Here is a 17993-nt window from a genome sequence, read left to right on the forward strand (position 1 = left end):
AAGGATTTGATGCACGCCAGTCCCGCCTCTATCTGATTCCCACTGCCCTCCGCCGTGGAGGTAGGTGTTGTCATGGCGACCTTTCGTTTAACACCCCCGTAACTGGTGTGGTGTCACCTCCGGTGCACAATCTGTTACCCATCGGACTGGAGTTGGGGTCACCAGATTCAGCTTCCATGGTGTCATCATCGTCATCGTGGTCCCGCAATTCATACTTCTACGACTCTGGTTTATTAGCTATGCGTCACCCTGTATGTCATACAGTGTGTAGGTATGTTATTGTTTGGCTTCCGCTTCGACCATGCGCCGCCCGATCGGCGATCCGCGATCCGCGATCGATGTTATTATATCTCATTAATATAACCGCTGCACTAATATGTTGAGCGACCGCCGGGTAAACCACAAAGGGCGCAACCATTGCCATATTTACGGAGGATGAGAAACAAGTGGAGGGTTTTTAATACCTCTTACATATATTTATTTGATTTTGTATGATGAAACATTTAAAAAATATTTTAATTAAAATTATTCAAAATAATTTATATTAGATAGGTACCAATATTTGTCATGTTTGTGATTACGTTGTGAGGAAAGACTTAACGGTATTTTTTCATATAAGCCACGATTTTGGTAAGTAATATACTTCTGTAGTTGCTATCACGAACCTTGATCTATGTTGTTTCCAAAACATATTGGTGTTTATTCTTTTATTGATCATAAAGCTTCAACAACAAGGTTATTAACCTGCGGTAGGTTAACATTGTTATATAAAATTTAGTTATAGTTAGGAATTACATGATTATGTGTTAGTAGTTTTTAGTTTTAAATAATATTTACAATACAGTTGTAAGTAGTGAGATTTTGTTCAGTATTAGATTTTAGTGTCGATGCCAATGTATTTGAAAAAGCTATGTATTAAGTGAATATTATGGTCTCCTAGTGTTTCCTCCATCAATGAATGTTGGTTGAGGATGTTTCTTGCGTTGACATTTCAGCGAGCAATCCAGGACTATGTGTTCGATCGAGAGCGGTTCGTTGCATTGGCTACAGAGAGGATGCTCTTCATGTTTTATGATATGTATGTGGGTGAGGTTGGTATGGTCGATTCTTGTTGATGGTTTCGGAACATCTAGTGATATTAGGCTGAGAATTCCATTTGGTAATTTTCTTTTTAATATTGATGTTACATATATAGCTGTTAAACTGTCATATGTATTGGATTTTTGTTTGTTCATAACTGGTCGTAAGTTAAATAAAAAACAAAATGTTTAATGCAATAACTAAAATCATATTTATCGTTCTTAACAATATTGTTAAAATGTTCTTAACTAAAGTAATATTCGAGATTGTCATAAATCGACATGATAGGAGTTGAAAAAATACACCTATAACGCTAACTTTTCCTTTAAATAATATAAAATATCTCAGGTAAACACAATTGCTTAGAATATATATTTATAATAGAATCACCAAGATTCGTAAACACGTAGCTAAGAACTTTATCGATGTCATGCCTTCGTTATTTTTTGGACAGCATTAACCAATTATTTTGAACAGTAGAGTATGAAAAAAGTTAAGTTCTTAGACTAATTACTTTAATTGCATTTTTACTCATCACAAAAATAGTGACACTTATCGAATATTAAGTTTTTTCATATACGTCGTGAGTGAAATTTTTATAATTCTACTAAAAATATAGAGGGAAAAAAGACGCAAACAGTCTTTGCCATGTTATACGTTTATAAGACTCGGACAAAGCATGCGGTTGTGGCGTCTACTTAATGATAGTATCTAACTACAAACTTGAAATTTGTATTTTCGCAGGTGGATTGTCTATCTAATATAGAGTTTGTATATTGTCCAACCGGATAAAACAACTGGATTTGGGATAGCACAAAAAGCATTCAATCCGTCGTAGGAGTAACATGTAAAAAAAACCCCTCACCAGGTACCACCCTGGGTGACGACGGTTAGGATATCTGGTAATATGTGTATGAGAGACAATATAAAACAAATATTTTACCTGTAATTTTAAAGTATGTTTATTAGTAAGTAATATATGGTGTGGCAGTTATAATGATATTAATTTGTTTATGACTTATAAATAAATTACAAAAATAACGCCAACCCTAAGTAACGAAAAACCATACATTACACACAACTGTGTATAATAATTTTCTGGTAAATGAAGTTTCTCTATATTATTATAATATATTACAGGTCATCACATTACAATCTCATACACGCTTATGTTGATTAAAAGCGTTTCAGCTATAAACTTTATATTATATTATTACATAGCTGCCATCGGAAACTCGCTGTCCTGAAACTCGGGGGTCCGTGAGACTCGCTGTGAGTGGTTGGTGTTGGCTGGAAACGATAATGTCGTAGTTTATTTTTTAACAAAAAAATTGAATTGTTGGTTGAAAAACAAAAATTGTCTATGTGATAAAGAGTTTTGATAAGACTCGGTGTTGGTGATCACGTTCCGAAGGCGGGAAGTTTGAATTTCGAGTTTGAGTGTCTAGATTTCTCTCGTTGCCCACGGAAGTCGGCAATTGAATAATACGGTTCCACGTCTCATGTCCGGTGCTTTTTCGTATGTTAAAAAAAAGTAATATTTTGAAATTCATTTTGAAGTGTCTAGCAAGTCAGTCAACACAGATGAACATCGATTAATTTTCAAGTAAGCTACTCAAGTTGGACAATGTGCTACATCAATTATTCAATTATGCAGACACGACGGTAAGTGGAATTAATATTTAGTGAATAGGTATTTTAGTATAAATGTTATAGCCATATTACATCAACAGTAATATGGATCGTGTACGGTCACTCGGTTATCAGTGCAAGGCGGATTTCATAGACATTCAAAAATCATGTTATACGTGTATAGTCGTGTAGATAGTAAAGTTTTATGGTATAATAACTGCCTGTGTAACTCGATTCCGGGCATTGTGGAAGCCGCCTCCGGCGCCTTCGTGGTAGTCAAGCGGAAATCGTTTGACCGGAAATTCAAAAAGAAATTAAGCCAAACCGAAATCTGTGACTTTGAGTGTCTAGCGGTCTTTCCTCTTCTGGTGTAATACACTAATACCGTGTCTTGTCGCATGCCCGGTTCTGTTTTGACTGTATAAGCAATTAGGAAATGCGAATAATTGTATTCGAATGTCTAGCTATCAATCATCACTGTATGTAAATCTTTGCGGGATATAGCATGCACGTATGGTGGATTGCATGCATGTCCCGTCGCATGCAAGATATAAGTGAAAATCGGGGGCCTGTGGCTTTGAGTGGGTACCGATTTCGGTGCACGGTGCAAGTCTTTTGTGATAAGGATTATAGGGAACAAATGCAGTTTAGTACCCACGCGATTTTTTCGATTTCTTTTCCCCCAAAAATTTGTGTTTTAAAGCACTGAACACAAAAGTCTGATTCCAAAACTCTCGCAAATCATTATTTTGGAAGTTATACCAAAAAAACTATAAAACATTAATTTTTTCAAAAATACGTGATATCTACGAAAAAAACATCAAAAAACTATTTCTTGATTTTTTTTTTAAATTATTAACAGTTAAATAACAAAGTTTTCAAGTATAGTGACTCGCTTCGCCTGCCGGCTCTGGTCGCTATGGTAAAAATGTATACGTGTGCTGGGCATACCTCCTAACGTCGATAGTCTGATATTGTATTATTGTAGGAGAAAATGTTAAAGCCGAATCTCAAGTGAATAAAAAGGTTAAGGCAACCAGGTAGGTATGTAGGTGTCTGGTTGCGAACGACGTGTTCGTAATAAGTGAAATTAAAATGTTCCATAAACTTGATAATAAATGCTATACATTATTTATATAGACCGAGCACCGAGCGGCTGTTAGTGTTTGCTTAAAGTTCAAATTTTAAAACGTGACCTGATGGTTATTTAATATTTGATTTACCATCCACATAAACTGTAGTTTTATAGACGGTGATTGGAAACATGTTTAACAAAAATAAAAAATGTTATTAAAATAAAATGCATTTGCATGAGTAACTATGTTTTGATCATTCAAATTAACTTCTATTTGCATTTGGAAACGATTTGCAAATAAAATTATAATATTCAAGCACAATATGATGATCTGTACACATTACGTATACATTAATATTCAAATACCAAATACACATAAATATCGTTTATATGTTATGTGACTTTGTATTTCAATATTATTATACTCATCTATCTTCTTCTTTTCCTTCACCTTCTCGCCCAACTATTTAGGATTGGTCATCCTGGTCCTCAATTTACACTTAATACGACCATTAGCATCCTCCTCACAAACACCAGTCATTCTCATATCGCACTCAGATATTTTGCACCGACTGTCAACCTGATGCAACCTCATTTGTCACACAGGCTGAAGAGCCGTGGAAGTATTTTAACCCCCTTCTGAAGGGGTATTATTATTTCCATCTATAATTATAATTATTATAAGGATCGTGGCAAATGTAAAAACTCTTGAAAGTCTAAAAGCAACACTGTTATTATAATTTTCGTTTGCCCCTCGTAGACAAAAACAAATGTATTTTATAACACCTAAGTGTGGGTACCGTGTTTATTTTTAAATATTTTGACCTATTGATCATACTAAACGAACGATGAAATATAAGTGGTAATTTACGTTTAAAGATGTTAGATATTACGATATAAGGTTCCATGTAATATTATTAAAATTAAAATATAGTTGAGCAGCAGGTTTCACAGTATTTATACTGCGTGGTAAATTTGAATACTCTGCTCGGAATCCACGACGTGTCATATTATTGATTACACGATAATATGACTTGTCGGAAAACTTTTCAAAGTCTGTGTTTTCAGTTCAGTCGTAAAATTTGCTCGTCTAAATGAAAACTATACGCCCACGTATATAATATATTATCAGAACCGTCGTCATCTATCATCGCTTATTTTCTACGCACTTTTCTCATCGTGAAACCAACTTAGACCATATATCTTTCAGCGCGGTGTATGCACAAAGAAGGACATGTTTAAACTTGTATCAACAACAATTTCATACACGATGAATGGAGTAAACGGCACGACAGTGTAAGAAGTAGTGTTGAGGGTGGTGATGGTAGTGATAGTGGTGGTCGTGGTCGTCGTCGTAAAAAATGAAGGAATGGCGGTGGGCAACTCGCGGGACATGAAATTGTGTCTAACAAAACTGTGTGTGTTTCTTTTCGTAACTTTTTTATTATAAGATATAGAGTCTTGACTGCAAATTACTTCTATACCTACCTAGCGATTTATGATTAATTATGCCAGAACTACAGCCCAAACGCACTTAGAACGACGATAGATAACACTATTTTCTTAAACATTTTTTATATCAACAAAGCGTTTGCGTTTTCTATATTTAATTTAATGCATTTTTCATTGGTACTAAAGTAGGTACTTACTAAGTTTAGGATGCAGACAAAAAGTAAACAATTTATCAAGCTGATGAAAATAAAAACATAAATATTAAGTTTTCAAAGCTCCATCTGTCAAGTTTAATAGGTATAATTCCTTAAAATAATAATCAATGACAACAATTAAAGCTTTGGAATACATATATTACTTTTTGGACAGATATTGGACGTTGCTGACAAAAACGATACAATTTTAATAAATATAAACAAATATCTAGGTACCTAGTTCTTGCGGTTTTATCACTTATTTAGATGGATGGATTTACTTCGATTTTTAAAAATCTCACTATTTTATCTGTATATGGCGTTTATTGAGACAAGCTCGATCCTTATTTATGCTAAGACAAAGTGATGGTAATAGGTTTAAATTAAAAAATCGTTAATTTCTGTTTTGTTTTTATTTCAGTATGATGAAATCCCTTAATACAGTTTTATAGTGTTGTATTAAAAACGTTTCATAACCAAATTAACTTGATCAAGTATTAAATTCAAATTAAATTGTCTTTCAAAGGTATGATTACTAAGGGGTTTCGAAACCTAACGTATTTAAAGAGTAAAAATTAAATAAGAGTTTAAGAGTTTCAAAGTGTGTGTGTGTGTGTATGTATGGGTCGTCAATATTTATGCATGGCAAGTGGTTATAAGTGTATAATATAATGATTGCATAAAAAATTGCTGATCGATCGCGCATGTGCATTGTACTCTTATAATATCACCTCGATGTAGTTACCCGCGTGAACGGTAAATAATATATGATTATTTGTCTCTACATATTGTCAATCTCGCTGATGGGCCTAATAATACAATAAACCTTCTAGAAATTGATCAAAATTTGTCAATATCTTTATATTATTGAGATCGATCCGGCCAAATTTAAATGTAAAAATTTAATTTTAGAAAAAATAAATATTTTTAATTTTTAACCGAGTGAAGTAGTGGACCAATAATTTTAAGAGAGTCAACCACTGTTATAAACTTATATCTTAGTCCTTGGCTGTGGCTAAAAAATTTAAAAAACAAAATAAAATAAAAATTATAGTAATATTAATAAAGCTTATATTTTTTGAAAAAATTCACAACTTAATACTATGTCACAAATATATATTTAAAACCATTCATGGTTTTTTAAATATCACATGTCTTAGGTAGTTAGGTGAAGTGGATTGCTTGATATATACATGTATGATTTAAGTTTATCAAATTAATATCATAAAAAAAATATAAGCTAAACTGAGGAGAAATTCATGACGATTTTTCTGAAAAAAAGATAATTTGAAAGTAATTATTTATCAATTATGTTTTAATAAATATTGTAATAATTTATAATATATTTTTATAGAAGTTATAAACTTGTACAAACATTCAGTTGTAAGTCATCAGTGTATGATATATGGAGTTGCAGTTCTGGACATAAAACTAAAAACATTCAGCTTATTATAATTTTATAAGAAACACAAAAAATAATTGGAGAATATAATAATATAAAAATAATAGATATAGTCTTTAAGTAGACTACCTTTATTAATTTTTATTATTATGGATTAATTTAACTATATGTCACTTAAAATGTATTTAGTTTGTTGACATTATATTTATTATAATATTATACATCTACTTACCTCTCTAGAAAGTTTTTTTTTTTTAATAACTGTGTTCTTTTATGAACTAACTAAGAGATAAATGAAAATTAATTTATCGTTTCACATGTCCGGTGAAAAATGACGGATCTTATTTTCTATCGATTCGGCTAAACCTATTCTGCGTAACATCCGGAATAAAAACAAATAACAAAACGGTATCTCGCCGACGTCGCGGGTGGTTACTGGTTTTATGTTTTGAAATATTATATTATATAATAGTGGTGAAAGAAAAAACAAAATTAATTATCAACTTCCGGCCCGGGGTTCTGAAATTCGGTGTCTACACGCTTGGTGCATAACAAATAAACAAATAAACAAATAAATAATAATTCGTGACTCTTCTCCGAATTAATTAGTAAAATCGCTCACCGAGGGAATATACACACAACAACCACTGCCATTGCGAGGTCTGTCTGTTTACGCTCGTGGACTTGTCTTAGTCTTTGGTGAACGCACAATATAATAACTTAGGGTATACCCCGGACGGATGCAGCGTCGAAACGATTGCCCAGACTATATCTTCTTTCTCTCTCTCTATATATATACATGTTTGTTTGTATGTTTGTGTGTAAATAAACCACGAGGCTCTTCGAGCGAGCCTTATATATAACTATATTATTGCTTTTATATATATATATATATATATATATATATAGTATTCGGTGTTATATATTATATACTCAAGTGTTCGACACCGACACCACTGCCGCGGTGGTTTTTTATTGAGTGGGGTTCAATTCGTCGTGGGTTAGGGTAAATAAATTGTGCTGATAAATGTCGATGGATGCGTTGAATAATAATAGAAAAACGATATATACATAATATAATACAACCGTATTATGGTGTAAATTGTATTGTATTGTGTTCCGTTTAATTCGAACCTTGTTTAATACGAGCGGGGGGATTGTGTAATAGTAGAAAATAAAATCATACTATAACAGTTGAAACACAATCAGAGTTACATAATCTATATGCGAGTAATATACGTCGCACGTGAATGACACAAACACGCGTATTGACCGGACAGTTGGAGAGTTCACCAGTCAGCCGATTTCAGACGAAGGTCAAAGTATCATGAACCTCAAAACAATGCAATACACCAATATACGTGTACACCCTAAGTTGGAACTTGATATGAAATGATATACAGTCAAAGATGCTTAACTTGAACTTTTATTTAACTCAAAGTCGTCGATACTTTGATCTTTTTCCTGATCCCTAGAAGTTCTTACTATTATTATTATCCTCAGATAAATCGAATTCTTGGATAAATCGAACTTTTGACAGGTTTCTTTGACTTTGAGATGAATAATTTCGACTGTATTACATCGGAATGATCTTCCAAGTCCGTTACATCAACAATTTGCAATCCGACTTCAAAATTTCAGCTACAAATCAGATACTTTTTTGTTTGATATATCAAGATATATTTTGTTTTTATCAACAATTTATATTTTTTTCTCTAGCTTCCTAGTGGAAATTTTTGTTTTCATAAATGGAATGCTGCATTCATCAGTTGCAGAATTCTAAGATTGAAAAATAAAGTTGCCAAGTGTGAGACGGTAAAAGGAAAAAGTTAAGAGATATGTATTATTAGAAACTAAAAAAGTGAAAAAATCGTTTAAGTGCTCAAGTAGAAATCTTGAACTGAACAAATACTTGTGGTGTTATTGAAACGTTACATCAGAATTATAAGATTGATCAACAGACTCAGAAAATCTGGGGCCGGAAACAAAGAATTTACCATGGATATACAAAATGTTTCTAGACATTTGGGAATTAAGTAAAAAATATTCAGAGTCAACACTTTGAAATCATGGAAACTCAGTTCTCTGCCTACATAGGTATTATAATTCTTTGCATATAATTTTTAAACCACAAATTTATTTTTCGTGTCCTTCTATAACCGTTAAATTATATAGTCATGACATAGAATACGGTTAATTTTATGATCCTAGATGGATTGCGTGCAATATCATTAGTCATTCGTTATCCGTACCTAAGTATATACCTAATATGTATAGTATTTTATTAATGAATACACTTTTTCAGATAACGTAACTTTTTAATGTTTAAGACGATCGCTGTATAAGACTCGCTTAGTTCGTACTTGCGGTGTATATATATTTTTTTTTATCTGGCGACCGGAATTCCGTCGCGACGCAGGTCTGATAAATTCAACCATAAAATACACGAATCTAGGTCAAAATATCACAGGATAAAAATTAAGATTTAAAAGAGTAGGGAAAATAAACAACATTATATAATATTATTAATACCTATAATTATTCAGACGATGTTTATTGATAAATATCCTAAAATATTGTTATCCAAATATATATTATTGTGTAAGTGTATAATGTAATATGTTAATATGTGAGGGGAAAATCCAATTCTTTTGTACTATTTGCATTTTCTATTTTTTCTTTATGGATTTTTTTAAAAATAATTAAAATGATATAGAGATGATATGTTAGTTATTATACAAATTATTATATATATAATTTTATAATATTTTATTTCATTTATTATTTTAAATGTCCCACAGGTAATAAAATATATTATGTAACATTTAAATGTATTACGAGAAAAAAGAATTATTTTCACCCAATAATAATAGAATGTTTTGGCATTATTTTCGAAAAAAAACATCCAAATATTTAACACTCATACCATTAATGATTGATGAAAATCTTTTTATTATTTTTTAAGATACTGCAAACCATATTTGATTATAATTTAATTGAATATCTATTTATTATAACTCAAGGATAATGAAAATACTAAGTAAATGTGTATTTAATTTAATTCCATGATCTATATCATCATAGATATTACAAAATATTGCCATCGCCGAGTTGTGAGATACGTTTATCTTTCGGCTGAACATTATTCCGTGTAATACGACATATCCTAATGCGTTAAAATGTAAGATGCATTGTTTTTTCGACATCATAACTATAGTAGTTATTCTATTTAAATTAATTTATATATATATATTATACAGCGGTGTATCGTCGTCGTCGGCAGTCGGATGATGCTTGAAAATGTGGAGCGGTGTATAGTCGTCGTCGGAATATAAATGAATCGATTTCTACGGTTGAGCGGTAGCCGGTTGTCTCGTACGTCGTTTGTAATCGGACGATGTTTGAAGCCGTGGAGCGGTGTATCGTCGTCGTCGACAGTCAGATGATGATGCTTGAAACCGTGGAGCGGCGTATAGTCGTCGGAGTATAGGTAACACGAGTCTCATGGTCTCGTAGACGGTGCTTGGTTCGGGTCCTCTTCCGTCGAAATTCTTGTGCTGAATAGCTTGTAGACAGTGTTGCCAGAAATTATAACTTTGAAATAGTTGTAGACGGTTTGAAGGTTTGAAATGGACTGACTAGATTGTCGAAAGCGTCCGGTATTTATACCCTTTTCGACAATCTAATCCGTTGCTCATTGGTCAGCGTTTATTCGTTACACCAGATAAAACCCACACCGTTGCTTTACCGTTTCCCTTTACTAGGTGTCATTTTTACCTGTTGAAACGTATGGTTTTGTCCAATTGTCTTTAATGGTCTTGAGAAAGACCTTTTTAGTTGTTAGTTTATTCCGTAACAAGTCATAATAATCTTAACCTCAATAGGTGGTTCTAACCTATCGAGCCTTCATATAATCTAACCTTCAATGTATTTATTGAACGTTTAAGAAATAATATTTTAAGATGTAAGATGAAAATCACTAGTTGCTTTTGGCTGTTTACGGCATACAGATTATGGAATATAATTGTCATAGCAGGAAGATAAATTATTGTATTTTAATCCCTGATTGCAGAAAGTGATCCACTTTGGATAGGTCCACTTTTCATATTAGTCCCTACAACCTGAATAATTGCTATAGTTCTCGAACTATGAATTAATAAAAAAAAAATAATAATAATGTTCTTGTACATTATTTATAATAAATTCTCATGCATTTAAACAAAAACGAATTTTTGTCCGGGCAACGCTGATTGGAGACAAAATATATTATTATAATAAATACATAACAACCAATGACCGATTATTTGATTCAATTCAAACGTTAATATTCTTGTTCATTTCAGTACATACGTTTACTTTGAAAATAGCATTAAAAAAAATGTCCAGAAGAATTATCTGTGCAAGTCTTGCATTAGGCGCAATTAGTGCAGTAGGATTTTTGTATAATTATATAACCAAGCAGAAGAAATTGTTAAAAGATGGTGATTTAACAAACTCAATCATTCAAATAGATCAACCGACCAAGCCAACCGATGTGGAAATAGTTATGCCATCAGAATCGACCATAGTAGAAGAGATTACTAGACCAGTGTCTCCATCTCCATTATTCGTGGTAACAATTGATTTTAGATTATAATAGAAAGTTTATACTCTATATTGTAGTTTTTGAATAGTATCTAAAAATTTAAATTCTTAATAACTATCATAAGAGCCGGACATTACATGATTTAATCGTTAACTGTGTAAAGCAGTTGGTATATGAGATTACTTATTTTAAAAAACTAAATATTGACAGTATCTCTTCTATTAATAGGACGATGGTGTCACCAATACTGATGCGGAATATATAAAAAGTAATGTTATAATACATATTATATTGACCTATCTACAATAGTAATTAAAAATATTTTTAACATAACGTTCGTTTAGGAAGCGAATCGGAAAATACACCTGCAATTCCATTTAACCAGGATTTACTAAACTTAAGCATTCAAATAGATCAACCGACCAAGCCAACCGATGTGGAAATAGTTATGCCATCAGAATCGACCATAGTAGAAGAGATTACTAGACCAGTGTCTCCATCTCCATTATTCGTGGTAACAATTGATTTTAGATTATAATAGAAAGTTTATACTCTATATTGTAGTTTTTGAATAGTATCTAAAAATTTAAATTCTTAATAACTATCTTAAGAGCCGGACATTACATGATTTAATCGTTAACTGTATAAAGCAGTTGGTATATGAGATTACTTATTTTAAAAAACTAAATATTGACAGTATCTTTTCTATTAATAGGACGATGGTGTCACCAATACTGATGCGGAATATATAAAAAGTAATATTATAATACATATTATATCGACCTACCTATAATATTGATTAACAATATTTTTAACATAACGTTCGTTTAGGAAGCGAATCGGAAAATACACCTGCAATTCCATTTCACCAGGATTTATTAAACTCGAGCATTCAAATAGATCAACCGACCAAGCCAACCGCCGTGGAAATAGTTATGCCATCAGAAGCGACCATAGTGGAAAAGATTACAAGACCAGTGTCTCCATCTCCAACATTCGTGGTAACAATTGATTTTAGATTATAATAGAAAGTTTATACTCTATATTGTAGTTTTTGAATAGTATCTAAAAATTTAAATTCTTAATAACTATCTTAAGAGCCGGACATTACATGATTTAATCGTTCACTGTACAGCTCACCACCCGTGAATGATGACTTCTAAAGCTATTTTTATAAACCTATTTATATATAATATATAAATGGATTTCTGTCTGCTAGTCCTATTTGTATTTCTAAATGGCTTATTTAATTGCTATGAAAAAAATTTGGTACAGAAATTTATTAGATTTATGGTCTGAATATACATGGATTAAATATAAATATCGATAGACCTAAATATCTTTCAATCGAATATTTGAATTGTCTATACTGTTCTCGATAAACGAATTAAATTACATTATGTTTAACTAAATTGAATATCGTTGTATATATTATACATATTATTAAGTATATTTTATCTTTCTATATATATGTATAAAAATATACTGCTATCAAAACCACATGAAATGAATAAAAGATAGGATTTTAAAAAAAATCTTGTGTAAATTATCAAATTTATTGCACATATCATTATAAATGGTATGTAATCTGTTTTAGGACATTCCAGATGATATGAAATCAATTACGAGTATACCGAATAAGAGACCAAGAATGTCGATACCGATTAAGGTAAATAAGAATAGACTTTATATAAGATTAAGAATATAAATGTTTATTCATAATATTAATTGCCTGTTTGTTGTTAGGAATATAATATAATATTAAATATTATAACTTAAGCTCTTTTATTTTAGAAGAGGAAGAACTTTGATTATAAAAGAAAGAACCATCCGGTGCGTCTTTTAAATGAGTTATCTCCCTGTTTGAATATTATTACAACTCTAGAGGACAAAGATTATCCTCCACAGTACAAGGTTGAATGTGTGATAGATGGACATTCTTTTTGTGCATACGGTAATATTTTTGTATTGTATCATTACCACCAACAAATATTGGTTGGATGAATTTTAGTATTAATATTTAAAATTGTTCTATAAGAATTAGTTAACATTGCCTTTAATTTTTAATTTTGTAGAACCATCAAAAAAAGGGGCCAAAAAGAAGATTGCCATTTTAATACTTAATTATTATTTTGATGAATAAGATGATTTGTAATGAAAATATTATAGACTATTAAGCGGTATATTTATTTGTGTACAATTCAAATTTAATTAGGTAAGGTATCTACCCTGGCGTATGATATTTAATTCATGTAGCTGCTTTTATTTTATTGTTAATTACAATTAACCATAAAATAAAAGTAGTTACATCAATTTATGTCATACACTACAGTATAATATCTTACCTAATTAAATTTAATTGTACATGTTATACAGGATGATTTGTGAGGCGTAAAACAATCACTATTAATAAAAATATTTACTTTTTTCGAATTTTTTTTTTCAAAATTTTAGATCCACGCTGTTCTAAAACTATATACATTTTCATTAGTTTTTGCCCTCATATTTATTAGGTAAACCACTATCAACTTTTGATTTTTAAATGGCAACCTATATTAAAAATATTATAAATTAATAAGGCTATTTTTTTAATGAATTTCACGTTTAAATTTTAATTTTTCGTAAATCCGTTGACGAGATATTATAGTCTCCCAATGTTTGATGGTTTTGAGGTGTTGTTTGTGTATAAATGTGGTATTATACCATGTCAGTACTGCGGCCGCAGTTGGGATTTTTGTACTCTAGCGATAAACATAATACACTTTTCAAATAAATGCAGTAAGTACGATAGTTAAGCCTGAGTGGTGCCCCAAAATAAGTAAAAATATTTACACAGGACAAACACCAACCCCAAAACCATCCAATTTTTGGAGACTATATCTCGTCAACGGATTAACGAAAAATGAAAATTTATACGTGAAAATTTATTAAAAAAATTGCCTTATTAATTTATGATATTTTTAACATAGGTTGCCATTTAAAAATAAAAAGTTGATAGTTGATTTACCTGATAAATATAAGGGTGAAAAATATTAATAATTTATATAGGTTTAGAACAGCATGTTCATAAAATTTTGAAAAAAAAAAATTGAAAAAAGTAAATAGTTTTTATAAATAATGAATGTTTTACGCCTCATGAATCACCCTGTATATGCAGTTTAATAGTCTATAATTTCATTAAAAAAAGTACCCATTGTTATTCAAGTTTTATTCTTTCTAAAATCGAGGATTGTAATGACCACCATGAACTGATGTTTGTGCCAATATATAATTATGCAAGAAAACTATCATTCAAAAAATGACTGTTTCGTTCGCGTATGGGAAATCGGACGGCCTGAAATTGTTTATTTATGGGAATGAGATCGGTATAAGATACGCGATGAAACTATCGAAGAAAATTATGTCTAAGGCGTCACAACAAACTTCTCGTGAAAAAAAATTGTTTTTTTGATCCGATAAGATGGAAAACGCCGCTAAAGTTCCAAATTGTCAGCCAGTTTAAATTACACAGAATGAGATGTTATGTTTAGGAAATCATCATATTATGCTATAAATGTTTTTTGAAACGATGTGTGGACATTCGATGTACCTGTTTGTAAAATATAATATATTCGAAATAAATTGTGATTAATAAATACTATTACTTAATATTAGTGCACTTTTTGTTCTTATGTTTTGTTGAACTAATTGTATATGTACTTGTTTGATTCACAATAAGATAAAAAGAATTTGTTTATCAAAATTATGTTCAATAAGTAATAATTATTGTTTTATAACAAAGCTGTTTATTAGTAGAGTGGTTGCTTTTAATACTTCGCCAAGGTATAACTATGGATGAAATCTGATAATACGCAGGTGAGGTTTAGGGAACTGAAAAGTATGATAAATGTAAGGCAGTAAATTTTGGACACGCGGAAAAATTGTATTGTTGGTTGAAAATTTCATTTTTGGATAATGGTGAATTTTTATTTGGCCTTTGGATAATTTTTTCAAGGTATATGCAAAAGAGCCAACATTTGAAAAAAGACGTGATCTTGTTCGTTTATTCGTTTATATAGAAATAATTTATTGATAATAATAATAATAATAATATAGTATTTTTATACCATAGTATTTTTTGAGTACAGCGCGGAAAGAAAATCAAACTAATCTGAGATGACAATAATTTTATGTTAAAGATATGATCGGTCGGTCTGAACAATTTAGTCAATACCTAAGTACTCTGTCTCCTAACAACGGCTCCCTCTGGAAAATAACAAAAAAGCTAACGAATCAACGTGAAAATATCCCTCATCTTTAACGTCCCGACAAATCATTAGCCATCACTGATTTAGAGAAATCAAATCTCTTTGGAGCCCACTTATTTTCAACTTTCTCTCCTCATCCTGAAATAATCCCTAGCCCTGACCACACTGACCTAGTAAACTCATTCTTTTCTTCTCCCTTACCCATGTCCCTTCCTGCCAATATGATTTCTCCATCCGAAATCGTAACAGTCATTCACAAGCTTCGGCCTAACAAAGCTCCTGGTCATGATAAAATCACAAATAAAATAGCAAAAAATGTATCCAAAAATTCAATTTTGTTCCTTACCCATATATATAATACTATGTTACGCTTGTCATACTTCCCCTCAACCTGGAAGCATTCAGTTATTATCATGATCTCAAAACCAAACAAGCCTAAACATCTCACAAGTTCTTATCGTCCAATCAGTTTACTACCTACATTTGCCAAACTTTTCGAAAAACTAATTTTACATAGAATCTCGCCACTAAATGACCAACAAAATATTTTACTTAAATCTCAGTTTGGATTTCGTCGTAAACATAATACAACTCAACCAATCCACAGAATCGTTGATAAAATTTCATCCTCTTTCGAGTCAAAACTATTTTGCCCTGCGGTATTCCTCGATATATCACAGGCCTTTGATGGCGTTTGGCATGACGGACTTCTTTTCAAACTTAAGCACTTTCTCCCTTCACCTTACTTTCTTTTAATTAAATCCTATCTTGATAACCGGTCCTTTTCAGTACGCCACAAAAATGAATTTTCTACTATCCAAAAAATTAAGGCAGGTGTTCCTCAGGGTAGTGATCTCTCTCCTATACTTTATAAAATCTATACCTCTGTAATGCTCTCTCTTCCAATCAAACTCTCCTCTCCCCATTTGCTTGAGTCTTTGGCTAATAACTGGAAAATTAAAATTAATGACAATAAATCCGCTCAGGTAAATTTCTCCCTTAAGAAAAAAGTATGTCCCTCACTCAAATTTAATAACCAACCAATTCCTCTTCATCAATCAACTAAATCACTTCTAGACAAAAGGCTAACCTGGGCAAGTCATACAAAAAATAAACGTAAACAACTTAACTCCCGCCTCCATTTACTCAAACCTCTTCTAAAATCAAAAATAAATCTCAAAAATAAAATATTAATTTACAAATCTATCATAAGACCAATATGGACCTATGGTATTCAAATATGGGGCCCAGCGAAACCAGCTAACATCCGTCTCATCCAAGCCTTCCAATCCATCTCATTAAGACTTTTAACCGGTGCTCCGTGGTATATCACAAATTAAGCTCTCCATAACGACCTAAAACTTCCAACAGTTAATGAACTTGCTAAAAGCTACTATAAAAAATTCCATTTCAAATTAATTAATCATTCTAACCCCTTTATCAAAAACATTCTTCTCTCACACTACCTCTTAATATTCCTCGAAGGTTAAAAAGAAATTGGGCTAGAGACTCCTCATCTAATAAAAAAAAATAAAAAAAAATATAAAATAAAAAATAAAATAATAAAATAAATTTCAAAGCCCGAACTCAAATTTTCTGAGGTTCTGTCACCGGACAGTCTCCTCTTCATGTGTGACATGTCTTCTTTAAATCACTCATCATTGTTACTTATTGTGTAAACAGATTGTAATATATTTTTAATAAAAAATAAAAAAAATTTAAAAATATTTTGACTTTTTTGAGATATTAATAGACAACTGAAATTTTCAATTTTTCTGAAAAATTTTTTTGAAGGGTTGATAAGATTTTTCGGCCCTATCAAAATACTTGAAAATTGAATACAAAGTTATTCATAAGTTATTCTTATAATAATTAAAAAATTTTAAAAATACGTACGCACAATTTTTTTTTATTAGCATTTGAAGTTCAAATATTGACTAAATACGTAAAAATTACGAAAATTCGCAAATTATTTTAAGCTAGAAATTTATACAAAATTTTCTTTTTAAATCAAAGATATTAAAATTTTTAATTATCTATAATATATCCTAGACTGACAAATCATCTCCGTTCAGAATCGTTTTTCGTATACAATGATACCTATCAATGCATTCAAATCTAACCTACCCTAGTCAGAGGTCCACCCCACCACCTAATGTACAGCAGAGCGACTTTTTTTTTATATATATAAGGGAAGAAGATACCATTGGATGTAGGTATGTTAATATGTTTGATTGATAATAAAAGAATCTACATTTTCAGAAGAAAACCACTGCGTCTAACCATCACAAAAATACTATACACATAGTAAATTATACATTATAAT

This window comes from Diuraphis noxia, unplaced genomic scaffold (assembly GCF_037042655.1).
Source record: "Diuraphis noxia isolate RWA-SAM2 unplaced genomic scaffold, SU_Dnox_SAM2 contig0004, whole genome shotgun sequence".
Taxonomy (NCBI): domain Eukaryota; kingdom Metazoa; phylum Arthropoda; class Insecta; order Hemiptera; family Aphididae; genus Diuraphis; species Diuraphis noxia.